Source organism: Thermobia domestica, chromosome 7, assembly GCF_964235325.1.
Source record: "Thermobia domestica chromosome 7, izTheDome1.hap1.1, whole genome shotgun sequence".
In the NCBI taxonomy this organism is placed as follows: domain Eukaryota; kingdom Metazoa; phylum Arthropoda; class Insecta; order Zygentoma; family Lepismatidae; genus Thermobia; species Thermobia domestica.
Window position 1 is genome coordinate 94,589,443 of NC_137460.1, and position 10,802 is coordinate 94,600,244.

General features: G+C 36.1%; 1 protein-coding gene across 1 annotated transcript in view; it reads right to left on the reverse strand.

The window, feature by feature from the left end:
- Window positions 1-7,321, reverse strand: part of LOC145690288 (protein borderless-like) — a 189,660-nt gene extending 182,339 nt beyond the window's left edge. The window contains exon 1 of the mRNA XM_081765051.1: window positions 7,060-7,321. The gene's annotated coding sequence lies outside the window, so the exon portion shown is untranslated. The remainder of the gene's footprint in view (window positions 1-7,059) is intronic.
- Window positions 7,322-10,802: the final 3,481 nt, after the last annotated feature.

Below are 10,802 nucleotides of genomic sequence, written 5' to 3' on the forward strand. Positions count from 1 at the left end.
AGGTGATATTCAAAACGGAAATTGTAAAAGTAGTAATTAACAAATTTTCGATTTTAACGTTGGTCACAATTAGTGTTGTAAAATTTTCTGAAATTTTAAACCTCCTGGTAAAAAAACGTTTTTTCCGGTTTCTTTCCGGAAAAATTAGAAAAATTGCGAAAATAACAAAAATCTTTGTATTAGGTTAGTTTTGCTAGTAATGGGACCTTTTTTTTTCCAACGCGTGAAAAATGTAAGTTGAGAAATTTCAATAAAGGGAATATTTAAAATAAAAGAAGTATTGGAAAATAAAATTGTTGTAATTATTCTTGAAAATTAATAGTTTGCACTCATTTCCATTATGTGCCTTTTAGTCGTTTACACCCGGAAGTGCATTAATTGCAGAACTTTTACAATTGCATACACATCTACCATCATGAAGCGTTTCTGTTTTGCAACAAGTAGGGCTCTTGAATATAACTGAGTCCTTAATGTGCTCTTTGATCTGGTGAAATTTTGTTAATTTTAACCAAATTATTTCTTAAAAGAAAGAGCAGTAGGCAAATTTCTCTATTACTCATGTACTTAGATATATAATTACTATCATTTAATATTCAAATACAGAATTTGCTACAAAATTTTGTAAGTAAACAAACACCTGTTTTCTAGTGCGACAAATTATCTATATATATATAAAAATGAAAGTGAATATATTTGTAATTTAAAAACTCTTGAACCACCAGACTGATCTCAATAAAATTGTTTAACATAGATGAATTTAGGGCCTGGGATGGATTTTAGCATTTCACTTTGAAGGTGTAACTTGGAGGAAGGAAGTTCGGACATATGTTGAAAATTACCGATCTTGGTGTCCAATCCATAGTTTTCGGGGTTGCTGAGATGAACAGTGACATTTCCGATGAAGCTTAAATTCAAATTCAGCTCTGCAACTTGGGGAAAGGGAAAGGGGAGGTATATAAAAAAAATGGAAAATAGCCGATATCAGCATCGAATCCATAGTTTTCGGGGACGCTGAGGTGAACAATGACACTTTCGATGACGTTTAAATTCAAATTTATCCCCGCAAATTGGGGGAAGGGGGAGGTAGACTATATAAAAATGATGCAAAATGATCGATATTAGTGTGAATCCATAGTTTTCAGGACCCCTGAGATGAACAGTGATATTTCCGATGCAGTTTAAGTCCAAATTCAACGCCAAAACTTTAGGGAGGGGGAAGGGGATGATATATATACAAAAAATGATCGAAAACGATGATACTAGTGTCGAATCCATAGTTTTCGGGGTCACTGAGATGAGCAGTAACACTTCTAATACCGTTTAAATCCAAATTCAGCGCTGTGGTGACCTGGGGGTGGAGGAGAGGAGAGTTACATATACAAATGATCGAAAATGACCGATATTAATGTCGAATACATAGTTTTTGGGGTTGCTTTGATGAACAGTAACACTTCCTATGCCATTTAATCCAAATTCAGGCCCGCAACTTGGGTAGGAAGAGAGATATAAAAATAAGTGAAAGTGGCTGATATTAGTGTCAAATCTATAGTTTTCGGGGTCGCTGAGATGAGCAGTGTCATTTCCGATGCCGTTTAAATCCAAAATCATCCCAGTAGCTAGGGGGGAGACGAGATATACAAATATGATCGAAACTGACCGATATTAGTGTCGAATCCATAGTTTTTAGAGTCGCTGAAATGAACAGTAACACTTCCGATGTTGTTTAAATCAAAATTCATCCTCGTAACTTGGGAACGGGGAGAGGTGCCCGATATTAGTGTCGAATCCATGGTTTTGGGGGTTCTGAGATGAACATTAACACTTCCGAAGCTGTTTAAATCCAAATTGAGCCCCATTAGTACTAGTAAAGGGGGAGGGTGACAGATAAAAGTAATTGAAAATGACTGATACAAGTGTCGAATTCATACTTTTTGTGGTCTCTAAGTTCATTGGTGACAGTTTTGGTGCCGCTTATACCCAAAATGAAACGTATTCTCTCTATGCGAAGAACGGGTATTCTGCTAATCTTTAATAATAATGAACGGAAGTCACACATGTTAAATTTATTAATATATTTGTCGTTGCTCAAATTTACGCACTTGTACGGCGTATGTGTGTATATGTAAATATGATCATCTCTCTTTTTGGGTTGTTCAAAACATATACAAATAATAAAGAGGGATTTTTATCAGAAATCAGAAAACTAAAAAGTAAAATTAAAAGCTGTTGCTTTAAATATTTTTCCTGCTAGCGAAATACATTGGATACATTCTGCTACAGACACGTTACAGCAAATAAGGTTAGCATCAGGCAAAGAAATAGTTTTTAAATTATATTTTCCAGGTTTTGCCAATATTTCCGAACAAAAGTTTTTTTTTTTCTAATGGGTTCAAAATTTCCGGAAATTTTACACAGCACAAAGAAGATACGTATCTTCATAAAATATATATTTGATTTTAACATACTGGTTATAACTAAAATGATTCTGGCCCTGTTATTTTAGCACTTCCCTGCCGTAAAACGGTAACTTTTTAATATTACTTAAGATAATTTAAATACGTCTATATTAATTAATCTAACTAGAATTATATTTTAGTATCTTTTGTAGCCATAACTCCATTCTATCACAGTGCTTACTTTAAAGGAGTGGTGCAAATATATTTGTTGCCACAAAATTTCCCTATTCTAATACAAGAAATAGTCTATAACTACTCACTGATCTTAACTGTAAACTAGTAAATATAAAATAGTTTTCATTTTAAAAGCATGACGTAGTAAAATATTCGAAAATTTCAAATTTTCCCAATTTTTCCGTTTTTTCCATCTCGGGAAAAAATGTAAAAAACTGTTTTTTAAACCCAAAATTTCCGTTTTTTTCCAGGCCTTTACAACACTAGTCACAATACAACAAAAACGGTAATAGATGGCGAGAAGCGGTTTCCCTGCAATCGATTAAGCGTCCCAAGAACATATTCCATCTCAACTTTAATCTCTTTACTAAAACTGGAAGTAGTAGAAATCTACTACTATTTTGGTTTTCAGTGGTAATTCAGAAAATATCACATCACACAAACCAAACTCCTTCGCGTGGTGTACGTGTAGCACTGCTACTTGTTAAATATAAGTGGTCATGTTCCTGGATGAATGCTTATCCTATCTTTGATGTAATCATTACCGGTATTTAGTATTTTTCACCAATTTACTTCTCGAAAGATTGCACAATACGACAAACAGACCCTTTTAAAATCAGTAATTCACCATATTGAATATACAGTACAATACCAGAACGGTGTTACCATTCTAGTGGTATGATATTTACATATGCGCCATACTTAAGTACATTATTAATGTAGGTTATGTAACCCATCTTACACTTATGGTTACGGAGTATCTATTATATACAAGGGCTGTTGTAAAAGTTTCTGCAAACTACGGTACTACTACTAACAGTGGTGTTAGTGTTAAAATAATATAAAATTCGGAAGAATAGATCTTTCTACGTTTAAATTATCTTTGATTGTTTGCTTAAGTCTATTCATTTATTCTTCACAACAGTTTGAAGTAGTTTTGTATGAGAAGTGGAAAATTTTTCGGAATACTTTCGGGCAATGTTTCTTCATGATTTCAAATATACTCCGTTTAACACCGAAACATTAAGCAACTTTATTTTCCTTTTAGAAATAAAGCACCATCCAATAGAACTGTGTATAACTATTGGTTTTCCTAATTCTAGCGTGGCTGCATATTTCTCAGTAATGAACTTCATGAAGGTCGTCCATCCACGTCATTTTTGGTTCGAAAACATCTTTGATATTCCTACCTATTGCCCATATTCAAATAATTAGAAATACGTATAAAACCAAAGCAATGTGTTATATATATTGAGGTATATTTTATGGAGTTTGCTGAAATTTGGATCCTCTAGTGGTGTTCTATTAGGTTACTAAATTTTAATTTTGTTTTCGGAAAATTTCCGAACTTCCTCCTAATTTTGCATGTGGGAGGAAATTATCTGGTTTCAATCAGCCATTCAAATCCAGATTAACTCCAAACATAATAATGTACAAACCATGGATCTAAGGAATATGCATAGGAGCTGTAGTTTCGTAAGTGAAAGTTTTTAAGATTTCTTTTTATAAAGCCGTGATTTTAAAATGATAAAGCTTTTATTTTCTCAACCTATTTACTTCTGAAAAGACTGTAGAATATGACAAGCAGAAAACTATTGTGCTGAAATTAGGCTATATCACTCTTTCAGTTAGAAATCATTGTTGAAAAGGACATTGCAAAGTTATCGGCAATAGTGTCAAGTATTGTTAATAATTAGGGTTAGCATACACGCATTCGACGCGGGAAATCTGTGTTCGATTTCCGGTAGGAACTCATGTGGTTCGAATTCTATATTAAGCTATAGGTATATCTCACACACCCTCGGTGCTGAACGGACGCCAAATTCCAAATCAACCTATCAATTAATGTCTACATTTTAAGATTAAAGAATTTTGTACACTTACACTTTGCAAACATATGATCATTAACTTGTTAGCATATTGTCACATTTAAATGGTTGTTAAATTATACAAAATTCATGATTGTATTCCTTGTTCTATTTATTATATGTTTTCATCAAATTAACTAGATAAGGAGGACAAAATGAAAGTAACTGTGTTCGTCCTTAATACCTCTTGAACTACCCGGCCCATCTCAATCAAATTTGCCACATAGATGAGGTTCGGGCCTGGGGTGTTTTTTATATATATAAATGATCGAAAATGACCAATATTAGTGTTGAATCCATAGTTTTCGCGGTCGCTGAGATGAACAGTGACACTTCCGATGCCGTTTAAATCCAAATTCAGTCCCGCAACTTGAGGGAGGGGGAGGAGAGAGAACCCCTTACTTCTCACACGGTGAACTTCATGTGGCAATGTCTCGAGTTGGAAATCCCGAAAATTTATATTTCCGGTTGAAGAATGCAAGACAGAAAACATAATCTATCAGAGAGCGCTTTAGTAATAGTAAAAAGTAATTGACTAACGGAACATATGACTATTTTTTTCTTATTTTAACCTAGCGAAGCGGGTAATTAACTCTAGTACATTCTAAATATAGTTAATAGGTGGAAGTGTGTCCACATTTTGAGATTTTAAAATATTCTAACCCTATTGATAGTCAACTTGGCAAAAATTCTATTTTTATATGATGTCCTCGCAAGAAAATTCTTTTGATGCAAGAAAGCAAACAAAAGAACAAAAAGTATGATTTTTCAGTAAATTTATGTGATTCAATTTCCGCGTTTCATAAAGCTTCTGCGTTGAAAAGATGCGTTAAACTTAAAACATTAAAGCAATAAAATGATAAATAAATTACAAAGATTGCAGATTACACCCTTCTCGCCTGGTCTAGTGGCTAGCGCGCTCGCCTTTGGTGGACGTAGTCCCGGTGGGAAAGACGAATTTTGAACACGCTACGGTAGTTCGGATTCCATCATCAACTGTAGGTTCACGTATCAAATAAGTTCGAGAAATTTGCAACAGTGGTAACACAGTATCACAGAAATAAAACGAATATAAATTCATGTTACATTAACTACCAAGTGTATTTAATAAGCAATAGTGTATATATTCATTTTCTCAAACATTTTTCTTTGAGCACAAGCAAGTCATGAGTTTGAGGTCGCAATGGCTCAGCGACACAGCACACCGCTGATATGTGGACTCCTGGTTAGATCCCAGCTCGCGCCAAGTAAGCCTTGTGGTTGATGAATGCCGTGTCCACGAGTTTTCTTGGGTTTCTCCCGTTTCTTCGTATTTTCTTCATTCTACTATTTCATTCGTTATCATAATCACTGTCTCTCTAGCCTTGGAGCATAATAATGGGACGTTAAAAGAGCAAAATGTCAAAAGGTGCCGATGATTTGTTGTTTGTTACAGTAAATATCGTATTAGCCAAAAAGAAAGAAAAAGAAAGAAAGAAACAAAAAAATGGTCCCGTGTAGCGTAGTCCCTAACGCTCTCACCTTTAGTTCGACTGATCTCGGGTTTGATTCCCGATGGAGACATTAGATCTTAAAAATCTTTTCAGACCAGCCATCCTGAGTGATGGTTTTCTTGAGTTTTCTTCATTCACACCAGGCAAATGTCGGGATGGTACCTAACATAGAGATCCTAGACCGCTTCCTTTCTTTCTTTCCCCTTTGTGGTGGACAAACACCGTGTGCGTGGGTTTTCTCGGGGTTCTCCCGTTTCCTCCCACTTTCTTCATTCCACCATTCCATTCATTACTCATCATCACCGTCTCCTTTAGCCTAACCGGCATAACCGTGGGACGTAAAACTCAAATATTTCATTTTTTCTTTCTTTCCCAATTTCTTTCTTCCTTTCCCACTTCCCTGGAAAGTGTGATCTCCAAGGAACGTCAACCCTCGTACGTGATGGGCTTAGGTCATAGATGACAAGCACCAGGCAAATACGGGAATGGTACCTAACGTAAAAGTCCTAGGCCGCATCCTTCCTTCCCTGCTGTCCCAAGAAGTTTCATTCTAAGAGATGTCATCGCTCATACGTGACGAGCTTAGGCTATAGATACCAATAATGTCCAGAAATATAATCACTAATCCTCATTCTAATTTCAGAGATTTATGCGCGGTGGATCAGTGGTAGAGCGTTCACCTCCGGGACTTGGGGTCCCTGATTCGATCCCAGCTCGCGCCGTGTGGACTTTGTGGTGGACAAACACCGCGCTCGTGGGTTTTTCGGGGTTCTCGCGTTTCATTCCACCATTTCACTCATCTCTCATCCTCACTGTCTCCTTTAGCCGCACCGGCATATTTGTGGGACGTAAAACTTAAAGATTTCATTTCATTTTTTAAGAGATTTATTTTCACATATAGATTTTATTTCTGACCCTGTTCTCCATTCCTTTCGGTTGATGCTTTTAATTCCCCTACAAAATAAAACTGAATACATTAAAAAAAATAACAAATGAAAGTATACCGAAACTTTACATAATTAACTTCTGCAGTATGAATTAGAAGAGGAAAAAAATGAATGTACTCACCAAAGTATGATCTCTGGTTTCTGGAAGCGGCACCACAGCACTCCCTGCAGAAGATTCTACACTGCGTGCACTACAATACTACTCCTACCCTCTCCAGAGATGGTCAGTTATGTATCCAATCAGCATGAATGACCTTGACAAACAGTACCGCTCTTCAGTGATGAGGAAGTTAAAATGTCGCAATAATTTGCCCAGCTTAAAAAACAGTAGGCACTGCTGATTTCTCCATGGTCGAGGCGCATTCTGGGACACGCTCTGCAGTACACTTGGAATTGCCAGTAGTTCAGTTGGAAGGGACCCCCACGCACATACAGGAACTACAGATGGCCGCTCAATTCAAATTGTGACCCTCAGAGACTCACAATAACTCTTTTGGTGATTGACTCTTTTACTCATTCCAATGCAATAGCAAGGTTGCCATCTTCTTCAAACTATAGAAAAACATGATATATCATAATTAGAAATGAATAGTTTTAAATTACCTTCATAAAAATTTTGAATATTTTTTTCTTCTATTTTTTTTTCTTACTTAAGTCCTTGAAGAGTGCTGAATTACAATCGTTCGTTCTTTAAACGATTGTTTTTAGGGCACAACATCGCGATTTTTTTTCCTAGTTTACGTTCGTGTGCTTGTTCATGGTCAAGCGGCTACCACACATGTTCCACGCGCGTGGCCACTGGTTCAATCCATGTGAGAATGTCTAACCTTCAATAAACTCTCAGAGCCGCTTCGGATCATACTTTAAGCTGTAGGTAACTAACTCTGTGGCCTATAAAATCCGAAAATTCAATATCGCAGTGACAAAAGCTCTCCATTTACTTCTGTTCGGAGCAGGTGTGGATCCAGGGAAGGGCGATGCCCCCCCCCCCCCGAAAAAAAGGAAAATTTCTTATTTTATGTATAAATAAAACCCATCCCAGAGTTTAGAGCTCTTAAAAGTAGCTTTAAGTAGCAGTATTACAACCCACTGCCCCCCCCCCCAGAAGTCCATCCTGGATCCGCCCTTTGGTTCGGAGCCCACTGAATGGTCTTTCTCCGGTTAAAATTTTGAAAGCATTTCCACTTTTTCCTTCTTGATGCATCACCTACCCACCTGAACCTCCTAGTCTCTATGACACTAACAATAATATTTGATATGGTACTAACAATATTTGGTATAGCACTAATAATATTTGATATGACACTAACAATATTTGGTATGGTACTAACAATATTTGGTATGGCATTAACAATATTTGATATGACATTAACAACATTGGGTATGACACTAACAATATTTGGTATTCTCTAACAATATTTGGCACAAATTATGCGGTTTCCTGTTATGAAGTTTCCATCAGTTCCCATTCTCGTTCCCTTGCCCATTTTGTCCCATTCTCGTTCAAATATTCCCCTTAGGATTTTATTTTTATATACTTTCAGTCCGTGTTCTTCCCTTAAAGAAAGTTGCTACACTTTTCAGAGAAAGGGAAAGAGGAAGATTTTATGATTTTTAGAGAGAAAAAAGGGAAGTTACGTGACATTCAAAATTTACAAATAACAAACACATACGAGTATATAGTAGCGTAGAATAATTTTGATTGGAAACTGGAAAAGTTTCATCAAAAATAATTGCAACACATAAAACCCAAAAAATATTTACAACTCTGGTGAAAGTTTAAGTTCGGATCCCATGTTAAGCTGTAGGTTCTCATCTCACATAGCTTCGGTGCTAAAAGAGACACTAAACTGAAATCTAACCAACCAAGTATATTACACAAATGTTTGTTGCCTTTTAATTCTATTTTAATGAAAGCTTGCCATCTCTTAATAGTCTCACACACTTTATATATATTGTATTTATAAAGTCCTTGAAGAACATATTGATATTCACAAGTTCTGCTTTTTTTTTTATTTTGCAGTAGTTCCTGTTTCTGACATCAGCATATTAAGATCGAAAGAAACTGTGATATGATCGAAATTGTGTTAACAGACGAAGACTACGACGCTAAAAACAAATTATTGTTAATCATAAGGTTTTAGGGGGGGGCTGATTAGATACACAACGTATAAAAACCTTATAAAAGCCAGAACTATAATTTAGTTTGTTTATTAAAGAAACGGAAGATACCGTTTTATGGCGAAAATAAAAAAGGATGACGTAAAGTGTACCAGTAAAAACGTAAAACTTACTGGGAAAATCTAAGATCTAAGAACCTTACCTCAAAGAAAGCGACCATGTTTCGCAACCATTCAGCACAACAGGCATAATTATCGTTTTATATATTTTAAGCTTCTACGAGAGAATTCACGAAGACAAAACATTTTGGACTGAATACACGAATTCCATTCTTTCAATCGACATTTCATTTCTTCGTGGATAGAAATTTTGGTCTGTTAATGTTGATCCTAATTAGCTATTTGAAAGTATCCACTCTGTCGAAAGCATTATTTGATATTTTAATTTGTGCCATAATTTGCAGTATTGCGGTCACGACGAACTTCCATGTAGGCTATATAGTCTTCTCTGCATTTACTTCTAAACTCATGTCCCTGCAAGAGTTTAATAAGACCTTTACATTTCTTTCTATTATTCTCCTATCATTGACATCATCAGCATAGGTCATAACCTAGTGAGTGCCCTTCAAGCTCTAGGCCCTGGCTCCTATCAATTTTCCTTATAGCTTACACCAGAACAAAATTGAATAATAATGGCAACAACGCATATCTTTCTTTCAGGGCATTCTCAACGTGGAAGTCCATGGACACTAGTGATGAGCGCAAGAGTCTTGGTCTTGCAGTTTTTGCGAGAGTCTTGCATGCAAGACCAAGACCAAGACCAAGACCGGGAATCCCGATGTAAGACCAAGACTCTTGCACAAGTCTTGCACAAGTACCGGTACTACTTGAATTTTCTTATAGAATAAAAAAGAAGGGGAAAAAATCGTTACATCTTTTACTTGAATTTCTTGTCTTCAGTAAAAATTCCGCTGAAATGAATGTGTTTCCAGTAGTTTATGCAATCCGTGTGAGTCGATCTGCCCCTGTAGCATATAGCCCCTGCAATATGTCATTTTCTGAATTGGTTGTTCGCGTTTTCCGTAGACATTGCTCGTTTTCAAGCTAACAGGTGTTATCTTGCACCATGTGAGGTTTTATGGTAGGCAAACACCGTGTGCGTGGGTTTTCTCGGGATTTTTTCGTTTCCTCCTACTTTCTTCATTCTACCATTTCAGTGATTTCTCGTTATCACTGTCTCCCTTTGCATTGGTGCATAATCGTGGGACGTCATTTCATTTTAAAGCATATTAGTGGTGGTCTTCTTCCAAAACTAAAGAGAAATGTAATATTGAACATCGGTAATTCGTACACCATAGCTGCCAACTACATGGGTATGGTCTTGGCTCCGAGACTCAAGCATCCGTTGGAAATTTTTTCGAAATAACATTTTCATGACATTGACAAAAACTTAGCGCAAGTAACCGTAAGTTTGATTTCATTGACAGATGATTATGTGTAGAATAATTGTTTATAAATATAACTTTTAGACTCCTTAGGTATACGGCACATTCGAGGATTGAGCGATATAACATTACATTACAACATGAAAGTGACTATGTTTGTAACTCCTAATCTCTTGAACCATTTGACCGATCTCGATCAAATTTTTAACATAGATGAGGTTTGTGTCTCGGAGTGTTTTCATCATTTCACTTTAACAGTAAAACTTAGGGAAGGGAAGGAGGGGGAGTTACAAAATAAG